Raw genomic sequence first — 18,191 nt, 5'->3', positions numbered from 1 at the left:
AAGATGTGGGGGAGGACATGACCGACAGAGGAGAGGGAGAACGGGAGAAGATGTGGGGGAGGACATGACCGACAGAGGAGAGGGAGAACGGGAGAAGATGTGGGGGAGGACATGACCGACAGAGGAGAAGGAGAACGGGAGGAGATGTGGGGGAGGACATGACCGACAGAGGAGAGGGAGAACGGGAGGAGATGTGGGGGAGGACATGAGCGACAGAGGAGAGGGAGAACGGGAGAAGATGTGGGGGAGGACATGACCGACAGAGGAGAGGGAGAACGGGAGAAGATGTGGGGGAGGACATGACCGACAGAGGAGAGGGAGAACGGGAGGAGATGTGGGGGAGGACATGACCGACAGAGGAGAGGGAGAACGGGAGGAGATGTGGGGGAGGACATGAGCGACAGAGGAGAGGGAGAACGGGAGAAGATGTGGGGGAGGAGGACATGACCGACAGAGGAGAGGGAGAACGGGAGGAGATGCAAATCAGCCAGGTGCGGCCGCGTGGGTCTGCCAGGCAGTATGCGGTGCGCCACTGGGGTGCCCCAGGCTACATCATTTATGATAAATGTTTTATTTGAATTTTTATGACGAGTCATTTACTATAATAGTATAATACTGTAATATTAGTATAGCCTAAGTTGCAGTATACACAAAGTACCCTAATAAACAGCATACCCAAGGTGCAGTATACACAAAGTACCCTAATAAACAGCATACCCAAGGTGCAGTATACACAAAGTACCCTAATAAACAGCATATCCAAGGTGCGGTATACACAAAGTACCCTAATAAACAGCATACCCAAGGTGCAGTATACACAAAGTACCCTAATAAACAGCATACCCAAGGTGCAGTATACACAAAGTACCCTAATAAACAGCATATCCAAGGTGCAGTATACACAAAGTACCCTAATAAACAGCATATCCAAGGTGCAGTATACACAAAGTACCCTAATAAACAGCATACCCAAGGTGCAGTATACACAAAGTACCCTAATAAACGTCAGGTTATGACTATAACCAAGTTCTGTTAGTATGGTGACGCTCGGCGTCACTCTCTGCACTGTCCTCGCACACGTGCACGCGCACTGAATAAAGACCACAAATGTACCTTTAATCCCAATATTTGTCTGACCACACCCCTATCAGCTTACCCATATAAGCAGGGGTGGGGCCACCCACTCGCCTCCTTCCCAAGCTTTCACCACAAGGCGAGATCAAGGGCTGCAGCGGCGTCGGACGCCGAGCGTCACCATACTAACAGAACTTGGTTATAGTCATAACCTAACGTTCTGTATCGTATGGCTCTCGCTCGGCGTCACTCTCTGCACAAGGGAGGCCGAGCGAGAGCCATCGGCCGACAAATACACCCCGCTGAAAGCCCCCCACAACCATCAGAACAGGGAGGGCCGAGCCCCCTCGACCCCCCCTAATGGAGGGCACCCCCCCCTATTGGGGGCTTCACGGGAGGGCGACGGACCCGACCGTGCGAAGAGGCACTCAAGCAACTCAACGCACAGGGTGAGCAGACCGTGGCTTGACCCCACGACTACACACACGCACAACCCGCATGCCACCCGGGAACGAACGGAGGGAACAACCTCGTTACTGCCCCCAGAATCACGGGGTCAAGGGCAAACCCAACCCCGTGGCAAGGCCGTAGCAGCGGAGCGCGAAGGAAGACCCAGACCCACCAAAGGGACTGGACCCCCTGGAACGGGGGCCCGGAGAAGTCCATGATGCCAGCATCAAGACCCCACCAGGTGGGCACTTAGTGACCCCGCCCCCCACATTGCCAGCGTATTCTGACAAAGGCCCCTCAGCCGAGCGGGCTCTGTCCCCCCAATAGTACACCGCCTGGCACACTGACCCTGCAGAACAGGCAGTCAGCATGGCCGTAAGCACACAAAAAAGGTTAACCAACGGAAGCAGGCAGCGCACCGGGGAAAAACCAGGCAACAGGCTGTTAACCCTAGCCTGGAGACTGCGGACGAGACAGGCACCAGAGGGGACAGCTGAACACAGCCGCCCCAGCGGAAGGGGCGTAAGCTGGCGTTGTTGCATGACCAAGCCTCCATCCCACCCAGAGGGGTTGAGGCAGAGAAGGCTGACACGATTGGCAGACGTCATGAACGTGCAGGGGCACCCTCAACCGGTGAACCCGGGAGTTGACACTGCTCCAACACACCAGGGAATCAACCACCTTGGTGTTACCCAATGCGGTGGTTGTTCCTATAACCCCTCAAGAAAAAAACTCCAAAACACACCTGCGGGTATACACCGGCTATACCGCAGTACAAGTGTTTCAGTTTTCAAAAAAGGGTTAACCCAGGCCTACGGGTCGACGAAACATGACTTCGGACCGGGCCCGGTGATACTCGTCGCCATGCGTGAGAGAGGAGCGAAAAAGAATGGAGAACCAGCCCCAAGCACACCGTACTTGGTATTCCCAGGCGGTCTCCCAACCAAGTACTAACCAGGACCAACCTGTGTAGCGGCCGTAAGCCATTACGATGGCCGTAAGCCATCGTACGGCCATGGCCGTAAGCCATTACGACAGTGCTGAGTAAAAAATTTACCCAACCAGGGTCTCCATAGCGCTTAACCCTGTGACACCCGGACCGACCTGGCATTTTTCCCCCTGAAAAAAGCCCAAGTCCCTCAGGGTACCAGAACAGCAGATCTGCATCCCCGGCGGACAACGGGTTCAACTGATCCGGACCAGCGTGACCAGAACCAGTCCCGTGCCCTAACCACGCCGACATGCCTACTCCAGGAGAAGGGGCAGATATGCGTGTTGATCTTAACATGAAAAGAAGGCGCCACCCAGACGTTCGGGCGAACCGCGCCCGGTGGCCCACCCCCAGGGCGTGAGACCCCCCTACATATGTTCAGATCCATTCCGTCATCATCCCCCAGATATGAACGAGAATCTGTCGATAACCAAACCAGGTCGTCGGATTTGGTCGTCGGAAGAGGAAAAACCTCCATCCCAGTTGCTTTATAAAAACGCTGTTTTAACCTCAAGCAACCAAGGCGTGCCAGTCAGTCGCCTGTTCACAGAACACCCCGAGCTAGCACTATACGTGCGTCGGGACACACCCACATCAATGAACAGGCTATTTAGACCTGTCATTGAATCCCCAAGGCGCCCAGGGGAACGACAAGAGTGGTGTGATACTTCCTAACTCCAACTCTTTTTAGTAGAAAAGAAGGAAGCACCAACAGTATGTATCCCAGTCTACACAGCCGGGGGTAAAAATCGTTCACATTTTTACATCCCACCACCCTCCCATAGGAAGGAGACGGGAATCCCCAGAGAGACTTCCCACGCAAGCTGTACAGATTGAAAAGAATATATTGCACCTTGAGCCATGTAAAAAATTGGTTTTAGGGCTCTGCGGGGAAGAGGCACTGAACCCATACACACTCAATAATCGAATTGAATCGAATACATACACAATAGAGTAGGACTCCTTCTAGAGGGTCCACTCACCTTGACAATCTGAGGAGGAGGCTCTGTACTCTGAAGGAGGCTCCCTCACATGGAAGGAGGAGTCCCAACTCACAGAAGGCCCGAATAGGAGCTTGGTGAGGAGGAGCCCTGACCACCCCCCCGAAACAGATCCATCACATGGACCTGAACAGCACACGGAAGTCCTACCAACAGAGACGCGCACGGTGACATACTCTATGGCGGGGGAATTTCTGCGGTGCACACGCCCAATATTCCAGGCCGTGGGACCAGGAAACTCCCCCCCCCCCCCCCCCCCCCCCCCTCACCCTGTAACGTGCCGAACCGCAACGTGACAGGAACCTTGAAGGACAGGTGGGTTTACCCCTGACCAACAGAAAAAAGGGGGAGGAAAGGTTACCAGTTCACCCCTTTACGACCCCACACCCATGATACGATGTAATGACAAAAAGAGAGTATGACACAGTCATAGTCAGCTCTATGAAGCGTCTGACAGCTTCACACAGCGCATGAGCTAACCTGCTATCTGATTTTTACTAAGGAAAAAACACAGAATAGAGAGGGCTCTCCAAGAGCCCCGGTACCAAACTTACACATGTGCTTCTGTGGCCAGTCCAACCCAGTTGTAGGTCACATGACACACACAACCCATCATCACCTAAAAAAAATGGCAAAAACACTCTTCAGAGGAACGCCGTTTTTCATAATGAGAGAATACATAATTCTCGATTAGTATCGGCCACAGGCCTTGCTAAGCACTCACGAAAGCGAACAAACAATCTTTTCTTTTAGGAAAATAAAGTTTCTCCAGCTGATTTTAGCACAACCTCAGCAATCAAGCTAAGGGTTACATCGTATCCCTACCACACAGTGACACAATGTAGTGCAACAACATGTCTGAAAGGAGGATGAAGAAGTCCCCAGGGAACCGGGGGGAAACACAATCCTCCTACTTTACCCTTAATACGGCCAGTTAAAACAGGAAAACCTGTTAATATGTGAACACACTGTTCATTGTCATTACAGGCTGAGAAAAGAATCATTCTTTACTCATTTGTCACTAAGCATAGCTTTATAGGTTAGTTAACCCTGTAGTAGTATTTGGTAACCATAGCTAGACATATGTTGCCTGAAACTGGTGTTCAAATCAAACTAATGTGTTTAAACCTGATATGCCCAGAGGGACAAGCTTAGAGAATGTGTGTGCTTGCAGAGACGTGGGATCACCACAGGAGGTAATTTGCATTTAACTGTTGGCAGCTGCAACAGACAGGATACTGGTCACGCAGGTCTTAACATCTCCCTGAGAACAGTTGGTTATCTCACTTCAAAGTAGAATCGGGTGTCTCAACAGACGCACCGGCATTTCATGTGACCACCTGGGGGTCTCCTGCCTTGCTTAACACAAAGTACATTTTCAAATGTCTATTACTAATCACAGAGTTTGAAATTAGGCCAAGTCTGAATCTACTTTGTTAAATAACTTAAATGTGTGTTTACTGAGGTATGAGGGTTACCATCAATGTGAAATACCTGCATATATGACTGTTAGGCTGGACTGATGAGGCTGAATAGAATGGTGTGATTATATGATGTGATTATACTAGCTCAGAGGTAATCACTCAACACAATGTGGTTTTTTAGGTTAAAGAATCTTGGTAAATCATGAGGGAACATATTATTAATGAACGCTAAGTATAAACTGTTTGTAGCTATTCAATGAAAGCCAGAAAGACTGTTAAAGACTTAATCCCCTGTATAGTAAGACTAGTTTTACTTAGGTTGAAACTAGGCTTAAATGGTAATAGACTGTGATACCCATGTAGCATCAAGATAAACTGTTCAATTATGATATCTATGTGTTTATGTAATCAATTGCAATTCGAATATATATATATATTGTGAGATCAATAACCAAATTATTATGTTAGTTAGACGGTGTTTGTTCTTTGGTTGAAAAACAAGGGAAATAAGAGGGTGGGCCCTCCTCCGTTTTCAAATACTCTGTGCAGGCCTGGGATTGGAGGAGCACATCTGGTGATGTCACTCTGGTGACATCACGAGAGACTCCAGGCTTTTTGATATAAGAGGGGGTGTTGTGACGGTGGGAGGATCACTCTGACACGGAACCACAAGGACAACACCCCACCTTTTTCACACAGCAGACGACGCGGCAGAGGAGACTCAAGAGACAAAGAACTTTTTGGAGGGAGAATAGACTTCTTTGTTCATCAGCCAGAGAACAAAGCCCATCAACAACTTATCAAACTATCATTATTTAATCTGTCTTCTTAGTAAGGACGAGCGGCATAGGGCTCCGGTACCTTGAATCTTTTATAGTGTTCTGTATTGTAATTTGAATACACTCTTAACTTTGATTAAACAGCTGTCAGTACACCTTCTCCTCCATTTCTCCTGCTGCTCCGCTGGTCGTCAAACAAAGACCATTGGGTCTTATTGGTAGTACAAAGGTTTTTAGGGGAACCATACACAACGCAGAGGACGATCCAGCCGGTTCTGATCTTATCAGAACCAGAACAGAAGCCTTTGCTACTTCAACCCCCTTAGTTGTGAGTACACGGTACATATAAACACACATGATGTTTCTCAACACAACAAACCAGATCATTTTCACATCTGTAACAACAACCCGATTTGCATGGAGAAGCTAAATACCAGTGACAAGACTATTCACACATAACTCGCGTCGTATCCTAAATGTAGTGCAGCAACACTCGTTTTTGGAAAACATCGTTATTTACAAAACATTTAGAAGGGAAAGCCAGAAGAAGTGTACAAGGTCTGGCCAAACCTTGCCTACCCGGAGCGTAGATCAAGCGAAGTGCAGTCTCAAGGCACCGTAGTAAACACAGCCGTCCTGTGTTGTCGATCTGGGCAGCGTCACCGCTCCATCCCTTCGCTACGGTCCCTCTTGTTGACGCAGTCCTTGCCGTCCTGGCCCAGGGCAGGTTCGACGAACATCCTCTGTCAAAGATGACGTCGTAGTCAAGAGTGTTTAAAACATGTTATAATCAAAGCACGTTCAACAGAGTAGCATTAAGCTAACGGCCGCTCTAACCGTCTGTCGCTACCGCCCCTGCCCGCGAGACGCCGAGCGAACGGCGCACGCAACCAGAGGGGAGCTTCGAATCCCCCCCGCCTCTCCCCGTGAGGGAGAGGGGAGTTGGGAACCGCGGCGGCGCGCGAGGGGCCGGAGCCACCCCGCGCTGAGTCTCGGCCGATAGCAGCAAGCTAACGTTTCCTAGCCTAGCCAGGGAGGCCACCTAGTGATCACAGCAGGCTAGCGCCGCAGCTAACAGCTGACTGGCTAACAGTAGGCCACCACTAGTACATAAGCTAAACAGCTATCACCTGAACTTGTACACAATGATATAACACTCACTCAGACAGGCCGCCGTTCTGAAACCCTCCTCACTTTTTAAGAGAAAAGAGAAATAAGATGTTAACACAGTTTTACAACGGTGATTTTACCAACACCCGACGGAGCCAGCACAATACCCAAATGGCCTGTAGCTGACTTTGAACACAGATCTTCCGCTACCGAACATCTATGCCCATATTTCCTCGTGAGGAATACTCTCATTTGGATATGAAAGATGGGGCTCACGGTGACAGAGAAAACATCCACTCGTCCAGAAAACACAGGGATCACCAGTGTTAATGGTCGTGGCCCACTAGTTAAACTATAATGGGCTTCAGACCAAGGTCTTCTGTCGCCTAAGAGGCTGAACAAAAGACCCTAGTCTGGGGCCAGTTTTCATAAACATTGTCAACTAGCCCCCATAGCACTAACAGACAAGTGGAGCTTGCCAGCAAACATAACTCACCAAACCTGGAACCCACCACTTCTCACAACAGCGGCGCATCCTACAGCCCAGCTGTGTCTTTACTGCAACCAGCACACAGCAAGGACTGCAGTTGGAAAGGCATGTAGCGGCGCGAACTCCCAATACGAAAACCGGTGGAGGATTTTTAGAATGATCATCATCTTCCAGACACTCCAGTACGAAGACAATATCGCCGTATTTTCTCGAAAATAGTGAGAGAGAAAATAAAGATATGATGTCAACATATCCTTGTTTTCCAACTCTTCTCCTACCATCACATCACTTCAAGTGGGGATCTACCGAGGCACTTCCTTGTGGTGAAAGCGAGAAGGAGGCGAGTGGGTGGCCCCACCCCTGCTTATATGGGTAAGCTGATAGGGGTGTGGTCAGACAAATATTGGGATTAAAGGTACATTGTGGTCTTTATTCAGTGCGCATGCACGTGTGCGAGGACAGTGCAGAGAGTGACGCCGAGCGAGAGCCATACGATACAGAACAGCATACATCAATGAGAAACAGTGTGGAGGGGATGCATACCAAGCTGTCGTGGTTGAAGGTGGAAGACAGACTGGGTTGCAGCCTGATTTTGTTCATGAGGAATATATATATCTCAAGAGAACCTATCTGTTTGTATTCACAGCTAACATGTACACACGATCGACACAAGTATGGTACTAGGCATGCCCGTAGGGAAACATTCACACTGCTACTACCAACAACCAATGCAGCAAAGAAAACTGTGTTATATAGAGCCATGTCATATTGGAATAAACTGCCAGTACATCTTACTCAGATAACCAGTAAGATAAGTTTTAAAAATAAATTGAAAAGAGCATTGAGAGAAAAATAAATTAGTTTACATTAACACTTTGATTACCAGCCATGCGGTGCGCCTTACCCTCGTTAAATGCCACCACCCACTTCAATGATAGCGTTGTGAACGCATAATCTCTGTCTTAAATTATGGCTATGTGTCTAATCTGCCCGTCGTTTATCAATGACTTGTTTGCAGTCAACATTGTCGAAACGGATTGTTTTTTAATCGCTTCATTTCCGTTTTATAGCATTTTGAAAAGCCCTCGTTTTCAAGGAAAATATAAAGATTCCGTGATAATCGCCCTTTACTGGAATATTCTGGCATACACAAAAACTGTCATTTTTCGGCCTATTTATGAATCGTTTTCAAATAAACGCTAGATTATCGATAGTATTATGTGTACTTATGCATGCTATAGAAGCGGGCTGAAATATCTCTCATTTCCTGATCTCGCACACACACACACACACACAACACACACACACACACACACACACACACACACACACACACACACACACACACATGCATAGGGCAAACGCTGATATATCTGTGAAAACAGCTCTGATTATCCCAAGACTGGTAAAATAAATTCCTTACCCCAGATCAGATGTTATCCAAAAAGATTATTCCAATTCCTGATCGCCATTCCAAATATCGATCGCGTTTATTGATTCAGCGTTGGGTACTGTAAATACATAATCCACGCGTTTTCCGGGCCGGCGATCACAATGGATTCTTCAGTTGGCTTGACAGAAAAGTTAAATGAGGAAACGGCCCCCCCCCCCCCCCTTCATCAGTCTACAGCAGTGGTCACCAACGTTTTTAAGCCCAAGATCACTTTTTTTTTTTTTTTGGTGAAGGCAAGATCTACCTATTGAAGCGTTGAGAGAAAAAGACAGCCAAGATTGTACTTTAAACTAAATTACTTTTATTTGCCTGTATTCTAATTACATGCAATGCTTTGGTCCAACATTAAAACGTCAAAGTAGAACTATTATGTACTTTCTCAGTCAGTGCTAAGTGCAGTCATCTTATGCAGCATCACTTTTCACATCAAAACAAAAGTAGAACTGTAATGTGGACTTTCTCATATTATTAACATTGACAAACATATTTACAATTAGCATTTTATAAAGTAGAACTGTAATGTGAACTTTCTCAGTCAGTGCTAAGTGCAGTCAGTGCTAAGTGCAGCATCACTTTTCACATCAGAACAAAAGTAGAACTGTAATGTGGACTTTCTCATATTATTAACATTGACAAACATATTTACAATTAGCATTTTATAAAGTAGAACTGTAATGTGTACTTTCTCAGTCAGTGCTAAGTGCAGCATCATTTTCACATCAAAACAAAAGTAGAACTGTATGTGTACTTTCTCAGTCAGTGCTAAGTGCAGTCAGTGCTAAGTGCAGCATCATTTTCACATCAAAACAAAAGTAGAACTGTATGTGTACTTTCTCAGTCAGTGCTAAGTGCAGCATCACTTTTCACATCAAAACAAAAGTAGAACTGTAATGTGGACTCTCAGGGTAAGATAAAAAAAAAAAATCATGGAAAGATCTACAGGGACAGTCTCAAAGATCGACCAGTCGATCAAGATCGACGGGTTGGTGACCACTGGTCTACAGTAATGGGGTGCAGTTACACAGGGAGAGACGATAGGGGGCGGTATCTTCCCAATTGAGCTCAGAGAGACTCTGCAGCACTAACCTGAGGCTCGATTGATGAAATATGAATTCAAATCGCCAATAAAAAAAACAAACGCTATATAGCGCTGGCGGGCACTCAACGGTCGGCATGAACTAACGATAAAACGCGTGGCTGGCATTCAAAGTGTTAAAGAAAAACACAGATACTGTAGTCTACACTGTAAAGATATGACTGTCTGCGAGTTTAATCCCTTTTATTGTATTTTCTGTGATCTGATACTCTGTTTGTGTACTGTAATGCTATTTGGAATATTGGAATATATGTTTAAATGTATGCTACTATAATGTTATGTACTGTTTTTGTTGTGTGTGGACCCCAGGAAGACTAGTTGTTGCTGCGGTGATGACTAATGGGGATCCGTAATAAAAGATAAAAGATAAAAGTACATCCCGCCCCCCAACCCCCCCCCCCCCCCCCCCCTTTGCCAGCCACCATGACTCACGCACCTATTAAAATCTGTTTCTGTCCAGACCCTCTAAGGGGGGGCTCCTGCAGCTTGGGGCCCTGGGTGGTCAGTTCTACCCCCCCCCCCCCACACACACACACACACCGCTTCTATAGCCCTAATAACCACATAGTGGATTTGGACAAAAGGTCATGATTATTCCACGGGTTAGTCTGACAGCGCCTTGGCAGGGAGCACAATTTGATACATCAAAGTACACGTCTTTTATCACAATAACAGTGCTCAAAGCCCCGGGGCTTAATGTATCAGACCTGTCTGGACCCTATTGATTTGTACTCAGTCCCCTTTCTCATCTCTGATTACTTGTCTCCTTATCTCTTTTGAATGGGACTATTCGCTGCCGTCAAGTCGGTGTCCAGCCGGCACATTTTCCATCCTCAGGTGTGGAATTAATCACGTGTATCTGGGGGTAACGGTACAGTATCTGATATCATCCATTCCTTTGGGATAATAGTGATGGGATATTAATTCCATTCCATTAAAAACTAATATTTTCTTTGACCAGAAATGGTAATACGCTTACTGAGAATAATATGTATTTTTATCTGTCTTACCTTTAAACCGGTTTGTGCTGATACTAAACTCAACTAACAGAACAGTAGGCCTATTCTTTACTAGTTACTATTACTAGTTACTTTTGCCTATACAACTGTCCTACACTGTAATCCAGTGGAGGTTATTCCATGACAACACGTGATGCAGTACTTCACTCATAATTATTATTAATTTACATATATATATATATTTAATTTTTTATTATTATTATAATTTTTTTTATTATAAATGTTTTCCTCTGTAAAAAAATGCCAGTGAATAATTTTTTTCTTCTAAAATTGCCAACAGCTCTGAACTCTCTGATCAGGCCTGATCCCATAACTGCAGTAATGGCGAGCTGTCAATCACTCAGTGCAAAATAACTGCACGGGTTGATCTTAGGAATATAATTATGCAAACAAAATAGGGTAGGGTAGGCGGGTTAGTGACACTATGCGCACGCGATTGATTGGCGTTCACGCCGTGCCACACAAACTTAAGATCCAATCAGAGACGCACAGCGGCGTGATTTTTCCCCGTAGCCTATGTTTGTAGGCTATGAAAAAAAATCACGCGCCTCGGCTGCTTGTTTACAAAATAATTTTATCTCAGTTGAAGAAGCTAACTTGTTGGAGCTAACGTAGCTAAAGGGCTACGACCGCAGCTACCAGGCCCAGGGTGGAGTGTTTTGTTATTGTTCATGAACTTATTGTGCATCGTTTGATGATATATATATTTTTTATTATATCAACAGAACAATGTTTAGTGGATTTCGACAGCATCCTCACGCAAATGAAGGATCGATTAGATCACAAAAGACTGCTGTTTGTTGCATTGCTGGATTTGCAACTGCAGAGGAGGTCATTGAACGTTTCATCAGAAAAGAGCGAAGGATGGATTTCATTTACAAGTGATGGGAGGGACAGGGACACTATTTCCTCCTAAGAAGTAACGTTGTCAATGGTGAGTGAAATTTTCTTTTTTTTATATTTAGTAGCTGTGTGGGGCGGGTCTGTGTTGATTATGAATTAATTGGCTGTATTTTACTGCGTGCGTTGGTATGCTTTCTGCCTTTCTGTGGCAGAAAGTAACGAGCGATTTATTTTGGTCCACTGTGGCCTGGCCTCTGTGTGTGTGTGTGTGTGTGTGTGTGTGCACACACGTGTGTGTGTCGTTCAATTCCTATAGTGCTGAGTGATGTGCATCTGAGATTGATCTGGTGATGCGTTGTGACTGAGAGTGCAGTAGTCCAGGGTGGAAATTTACCGTGAATTTTACAAGCTCTATTGTACAACTTTGCTATGGGTTCTTCTATAATTTCCTTTCCAACCAGTTCTGGACCCAACATCTCCTCTCCTCCTCCTCTTCCTCTCCTTCCTCCTCATCTTCCCCTCTCTCCTCCCTCTCTCTCCTCCTCTCCTCCTCCTCCTCCTCTCCTCCTGCTCCTCTCCCCCTCCTCTCCCTCTCCTCCTCCTCTCCCCTCCTCCTCCTCTCTCCTATAGCTATTGATGTGATGTTTGTAAGTGAGGCGTGTGTGTCAAGAGTTACTCCAAGGTATTTATTACTAGTGCCTGTTGTCTTTAACTGTAGTGTCTGTCTGCTGTCTTCATAACCACACTGTGTGTCTGTACTTATTTATTATTTCTTTTTATCTCTCCCATCCTCCCCAATATTTTTAACTCACAGCCACCACTGCCACACACATTGGGGGATGTTTTAAAAATATAATTTAACATATAATATAATAATTTGTGCTTCACCAAAAAAATAATCAGCAGCCGCCACTTCTGTAATCATAAATACCTACCTCTACCCATATAACTCTGTATGATAGCAGTATATATATATACATTTACTGTATTAATTTACCTTATAAATATATATATATTTATATACTGTACTGTATATATTTATTCTTACCGTACATATAACTATTCACATAATGTCTGTACATACCTGCATATAATCCTTTTTACAGTATCTGTAGATACTATATCTGTACATATCCCTTACCTGACCTTTGGGAAGTATTTTGACATGTACATGGGTGGTGTAGTCAGTGTATCTTGTAGACCAGGCCCATTGCAAGTTGCTGTACTCTGTCGTCTACTCTAAGCCATCCTAGGTAGTCAAAGTGGGCAGGGGTGAGGTGGGTTCTAGGAGTCAGGTCAAGTATTAGTCTGACCAGTTTGTTTTGTCTTCTTCTTATATACTTCGTCAAATGTATATACCCTCTTTTTTAGACTATTTTTGTATCACAAACAGTACTGTATTTGTAAATCTGGTATGTCATAAATGCATAGGTGGCGGGTGAGCTGGACATTAGGGTAGGCTATAAAATGTGTCCTTTTTCTTTTTCGCTTGCACGCAAACGGTGCTGTCCAGGTTCTGATTTCATACAATACACACACCCACTAGGCTACTACAGCGAGCCCCACTAATTTCATATAGTGCAAATTAATTGTTAAAATTAAGGCATCCAATATGATTAACCATTGTCTTACCTTAATGCAACAAAAGAAAATGCTACGTTTCGCGCATCAATGATCTTTTCTGCTTTAAGTTTGTCTGTGAGATCACCTTCAATGTGAAGCGGACTCAGAGTTGACTGTCTCTCTTGGCGCATATTGTTGTTCTTCTTAGCCAGTTTCGGATGCGCCTAATTGGGAAAGACCGTTCACAAGTTGCGGTGCCGACGGCAATGAAGGAAACGTTTTCCGTCATTTGGATCTCATCATACTTTGAAAACAATGTACATAGTAGCTCTAAAAAGTTTCCACGGTTTGATTAACTCTGACTCAGTCTCATCATGCAGCCCTCGTAGAGCAAGCCCTTGGCCTCAGGTGATCCGGTGGCGTGTATCACTTCCGCAACGGATTTAGTCGGATTTCGGTTTCCGGGTTCGCCTGATTGGCCGCGACGGCCACGTGACACGCGTGGCACGCCCCCGGCAGCGGCAGCATTGCCGCTGCGAATCAGAGCAACATTGTTGCGACAACAATGTATGCCTTTCAAATGTTAAATGATAAATGATTAAATGATACACACTGAAATCTACGCTCTCTCATCCTGCTTTCCACAACGCGACAATATTATTAAACAGCAGCTCTGTCATTGAAGTGGGAAAAGTGAGCATTAAACAGCAGCTCTGTCATTGAAGTGGGAAAAGTGAGCATTAAACAGCAGCTCTGTCATTGAAGTGGGAAAAGTGAGCATAAAACAGCAGCTCTGTCATTGAAGTGGGAAAAGTGAGCATTAAACAGCAGCTCTGTCATTGAAGTGGGAAAAGTGAGCATTAAACAGCAGCTCTGTCATTGAAGTGGGAAAAGTGAGCATTAAACAGCAGCTCTGTCATTGAAGTGGGAAAAGTGAGCATTAAACAGCAGCTCTGTCATTGAAGTGGGAAAAGTGATTAAACAGCAGCGCGTCTGCACTCAGAAGATGGCGCGACAATATTGCTCTGATTGGCTGCCGCTGCCGCGTGGGCGTGCCAATCAGGCGAACCCGGAAACCGAAATCCGACTAAATCCGTTGCGGAAGTGATACACGCGATCCGGTGTTATGCCCAGGCGGCATGAATTGATTGATTGATTGATTGATTGAAAAGTTTATTAACAGATTGCAGAATGGGTACAGTACAGTACAGCTCAATACATACAATTGTTAAGAGGATGCAGACCTGAGAAAGACTTTCGTCTTGTTTACATCAGGGTCCCCCATTTTCAATTCATCATATGACACACATGACATACAGATAGACAGTACTGCTACATCTATACATTTATGACATACCAGATTTTCAAATACAGTACTGTTTGTGATACTAAAAAAATCCAGAAGAAGAGTATATACATTTGACATAGAAACTGTGCATTGGGGGAGGTTGGGTAGGTGGGGTGGGGCTGTACATTGGAGGTGGGGGGGACACTGTACATTGGAATACTGACATACATTTGACATGGAAACTGTACATTGGAGGAGGTTGGGTAGGTGGGGTGGGGTTGGGTGGGGCTGTACATTGGAATACTGACAAAGCCATGCTTGGTCTTTATTGTACAACTGGGTTAGGACATTTGTAGGGGCCAGTTTTGAATTGCAGTCTCCCGTAGGTGTTCTTTGAGAGTGTTTTTGAAGGTGGGTAGTGATTTACATTCCTTTACAGCTTTGGGTAGGGCGTTCCACATTGTTGTGGCATAATTTCGAAACGTGTTTAGTCCCTTGTTTGAGCCGAATCTGGGTTTTACATGATTTGTGGAGCTCCCTCTGGTGTTGTGATCGTGGTATTCACTGACCTTTGGGAAGTATTTTGACATGTACATGGGTACCTTGGTCGTGTAGTGTATCTTGTAGACCAGGCTCATTGCAAGTTGCTGTACTCTGTTGTCTACTCTAAGCCATCCTAGGTTGGCAAAGTGTGCAGGGGTGAGGTGGGTTCTAGGAGTCAGGTCAAGTAGTAGTCTGACTAGTTTGTTTTGAGATGTTTGTAATTTGGTTTTTAGTGCCTTTGAGGTGCTTTGGTACCATGAGGTGCAAGCATAGTCGTAGTACCCTTGAATGAGTGCTCCTGCCAGAGTCTTCAGGGTATTCTTGTTTACCAGGGAGGAGATCCGGTACAATAATCGAGTTCGTTGATTGACTTTTTTTATTACATTGGATGCCATTTTGTCACAGGAAAGATTAGCCTCTAGGATGGAACCCAGGTAGGTAATTTCATCTTTCCTTGTGACAATATTGTCACCCACTGTAACTGAGAAGCCGTCTGTTTTGCTGAGTTTGTTATTTGAACCGAAGAGAATGGACTCTGTTTTGCCCATGTGTAATGATAGTTTGTTGTCGGCGAGCCATATGCAGATTTTGCCTAGTTCCGAGCTGAGGGTTTTTTCAACCTGTAACTTGTTCTTGTCAGAGACCAGCAGGGCTGAGTCGTCCGCAAACACGAACAAGTTGCAGTCACAAGCTGACGACATGTCATTTGCATAAATTAGGAACAGTAGTGGTCCTAGTATGCTTCCTTGTGGAACACCACAGTTCACTGTGAGGGGGGGGGATAGGGTACCGTTTACCTCCACCATCTGTTCTCTCCCCTCCATCCAGGTAGGATTGTATCCAGCTCACTGATAAACTATCAAAACCAATTGCTTTTAGCTTGTCAATCAGAATGGTGTGATTGACAGTGTCGAAGGCCTTTTGTAGGTCTAGCATGACCATGCCGCAGTATTTGCCCGCGTCCACCTCTTGCTTGATGTGGTCGTTCAAATAGAGAAGGCATGTGTCAGTGGAGTGGGATGTTCTGAAGCCAGATTGGAATTCGTAGATTAGATTTTTATCCGTAAGGTACTTTTCGACCTGTTCGTATACTATTTTTTCCATGACTTTCGAGATGGATGTAAGGATAGAAACAGGGCGGTAGTTGCCTGGGTCTAATGCTGCCCTTTTTGTGCAGGGGTGTTACTCTCGCTATTTTGAAGTCCTTGGGGACGTGTCCCTGTTTTATGGAGAGGTTTATTATGTGTGTGATGACTGGGGTGATGGCGGCTGCTGAGTCTCTGAGGAATTTGGAGGGGATGTTGTCATGGCCAGTGGCCTTGTTCGGTTGGAGGGCGCTCAGTTTATTGAGTACCTCATCTGTAGTTACCATTTCCAGTTTGAAATCGTCTTTGTGGACGCCTAGGTTCTTGTAGTATGCTACTATGTGTTCTACCCCATACTGCCCTGAGTGGGAGGGTAGTTTGTTTACCAGTGTTGTGGCTATGTTTGTGAAGAAAGTGTTTAAGTAATTGGCTACATCCAGTTTGTCTGTGATGAGCGTGTTGTCCGTCTTTATGTTTATGTTTGAGAACCTGGTTTTAAGTTTTTTACTGCAGCCTAGTTGATTATTGAGTAATTTCCAAAGTTCACATGGTTTATTTTTGTTTTCCTCAGTTTTGTCATTGATTAAATTTTTTTTTGCAGTTTTTATCATGGAGTTTACGTCATTTCTTAGTCTGTTTCTTTCTAGTTTGAGTTCAGTCACGTGGGCTTGGAGTTCACTGCTCGTGCTTTTGGTAAGCTTTGACTGACTTTTATGAAATTCAGAGAATTTTTTGTCTCTGGCTTTCATAGCGGTCAGTATTTCAGTGTGCATCCACGGCTCAGCGCGATTTTTTACCCTGGTGGTTCTTAGGGGGGCCATGTTGTTTAGTATTGTTGAGAATTTGGTTTTGAAGCCAAGCCATGTTTCTTCAACCAGTGTACCATTGAGTTCATCTGACCAGTCCAGGCTCTTCAGTTCAAGGTTAAAGGCCTCGCTAGAGTACGTTTTGAGGTCTCTAGATGTGACCATTTTGTGACAGCCAGCCTTTTGCTTTGGCTTTTTGCGGGAACAGAATATCATATAATGATCACTTAACCAGCATGCTATCACCCCTTTATTGGAGATCAATGAATGGAGTTCCAGGTCTTGGCAGCTCTCACGGAGAGAGCTGATTTGCTAAATATACACACACCGTGGATATGGATCGTTGCCATAACTCAATAAACAACATGATTTGGGCGTGTATTCGTATTATACAAACCGGAAATAGATCGCCTCGATCCCCATCACATAACTGGGATCTGTTTGCTCCACTCTCATCGCCCAACGCTAAGAGGATGATGCCATGAGTTTCAGCGTAAGTGTTTATCATTATCGATACAAACTGCTCTGATCTATATATCACCCATACTACATAGATCATTTAACGTCGGTCACGGAATTATAAACGACCCCCCCCCCCCCCTCCGTTCACCCGCGCATGATCAGTCATAACGTTTAGGACCATGTACAGTTGACATTTTTTATATAACTTTGATCGGTATCAAACGGCATTTGATAATCTAATATATGCATTTATGTCTATATCTCACGTTCTAGGAAATACTGCAGAAAACAATAAAAACATATTTATACTCTAGACGGTATTTTCGTATGAATGTGTGAATGAAAAAGTAAAACGTTCCTACATCCTGAATGATAGATAATCGATGTTGAATGGGCCATAGTAATGTCAATTTAGCAATACAATTAAAAAAGTTATATCCCTGCAAAGAAGGTGAACATCTCCATAGACTTACAGTGCTGGCAGAGATCAAACATCGATGGATATAAGCGTGGCAGTTAATGTGTTAACAATTGTGTGTATTGAGCCGTACTGTATTGTACCCATTCTGCAATCTGGTAATAAAATGTTCAATCAATCAATCAATCAATCAATCAATCAATCAATCAATCACTTTGGTCAGCGCCGGAAGGGGCGGGCACCTCGGTCAGCGCCGGAAGGGGCGGGCACCTCGGTCAGCGCGCGCGGCTTCGTTT

The sequence above is a fragment of the Notolepis coatsorum genome (genome assembly GCF_963971535.1).
Source record: "Notolepis coatsorum genome assembly, chromosome: 6".
In the NCBI taxonomy this organism is placed as follows: domain Eukaryota; kingdom Metazoa; phylum Chordata; class Actinopteri; order Aulopiformes; family Paralepididae; genus Notolepis; species Notolepis coatsorum.
This window is presented reverse-complemented; position numbering follows the sequence as displayed.